Source organism: Echinops telfairi, unplaced genomic scaffold (assembly GCF_000313985.2).
Source record: "Echinops telfairi isolate 266 unplaced genomic scaffold, ASM31398v2 ScPeMD7_7356;HRSCAF=8355, whole genome shotgun sequence".
Taxonomy (NCBI): domain Eukaryota; kingdom Metazoa; phylum Chordata; class Mammalia; order Afrosoricida; family Tenrecidae; genus Echinops; species Echinops telfairi.
Window position 1 is genome coordinate 597268 of NW_022111256.1, and position 1706 is coordinate 598973.

The 1706-nt window shown below is 42.9% G+C and overlaps 1 protein-coding gene across 1 annotated transcript in view; it reads left to right on the forward strand.

Annotated features, from left to right (window-relative positions):
• Positions 1-1706, forward strand: part of LOC105979104 (antigen WC1.1-like) — a 74297-nt gene that overhangs the window by 59415 nt on the left and 13176 nt on the right. The window lies entirely within an intron of this gene.

The following is a 1706-nucleotide window of genomic DNA, read 5'->3' on the forward strand; positions in this document are numbered from 1 at the left end:
TGTTCAGGTATGCTCTCTATCTGGGTACCCGTATTTTGGGGTAGGCAGCTTGAAACTCCACAAGGGTTGGGACATGGGCCTTTGGGAGCCTCAGCTAAATAAGTCTGAGAATGGTCCTTGCTATTTAAATGCCTGTGGGTGACAAATGTCTCCTTATAATGAATTCACCTCATATTTCTAGTGTTTCCCAAATAAAATAAGTCTTGTATGTTAGACAAGGTAAAACAATAATCTCTTTCCAAACTGACTAGCATCTTGTATCTCAGTTAATACCTGGAAGGTCACTTCCCTTGACCTCAGTTACCCTACTCCCTCTCTCAGACCCAATGCTCTGCTGCTGTTCTTAAGGTTTTCAGTGGCTAATTGCTCAGACGTGGACATCCTATGCCTTTTTTTGTAGTCTGGCCTTAGTCGGAACGCTCTGCTGAAATCTGTCAACTTTGGGTGGCCCTGGTGGTATTCGAAATACCAGTGGCATAGTTTCCAGCAATGCAGCAACATGTAAGCAACCACAGTATGACACACTGGCAAACAACTGACAGACTCATTGCTGACACCAAATGGATCTTGGTTAAAAGCAGAACGTACCAGAAAAATGCTTGCTTGTATTTCATTGGCTATGAGAAGGCATTCACCTGCGTGGATCACAGCAAACTATAGACAGCATTGAGACAGATGGGAATTCCAGAGCACTTCATTTTGCTCACGATGAACCTGTACACGGACAGAGGCAATTGCTCAAACAAACAAGGGATCACTGCATGCTTTAAAGTCAGGAAAGCTGTGTGGCAGGTTGTCTCCTCTTGTCATACTTCCTCAATCTGTATGCTGAACAGTGAGAGAAGCTGAACCATAGGAGGAGGAATTCAGCATCAGGCCTGGAGTAAGACTAGTTAACAACCTTCAAAATACCGATGACACAATCTTGCTTGCTGAAAATGAGGATTTGAAGCACTGTGTGATGGCGATCAAGGATTGCAGTTATCAATATGGTTTACAATTAGATGTAGAGAAAACAAAATCCTCACTCCTGGACAATCGATTAACAATTACATTATGATAAACGGAAAAGATTGAAGCCGTCGAGGATTTCATCCCTTGTATCCATCATCAAGGCTCAGGAAAGCAGCACTCAAGATATCAAATGATCTTTTGCATTAGATTATCTGCTGTACAAGATCTCTTTAAAGTCTGGAACATCAAAGAAGTCACTTTGAGAGCTAAGGTGTGCCTGAGCCACGCCATGGTATTTTCAATTGCCTCATATGCATGTGAAATTTGGATAGTGAGTAAAGAAGGTGGAGGAATTGGTGCGTTGCATAGTGCTGCTGGTAAAGAATATTGAAAGGACCATAATCTGCCAAAAAGACAAACCAATCCCTCCTAGAAGAAGTTCGGGCAGAGTGCTTCTTAGAAGCAGAGGAGGCAAGACCTTTCTTACATACTTCGTACATGTTGTCAGGAGAGACTAGTCCCTGGAGAAAGATGTCAGGCTTGGTAAAAGGCAGTGGAAAAGAGGAAGACTCAATCAGATAGATCGACACAATGGCTGCAACAATGGGCTCAAACATAATAAAAATTATGCGGATGGGGCAGGACTGGACAGTAGTTTGTTCTTTTGTACACAGGGTTATTTTGAGTCAGAAATTACTTGGTGCCATCTACCAACAACAGCATATGAGAGACGGCAGAGCACAAGTGGAGGG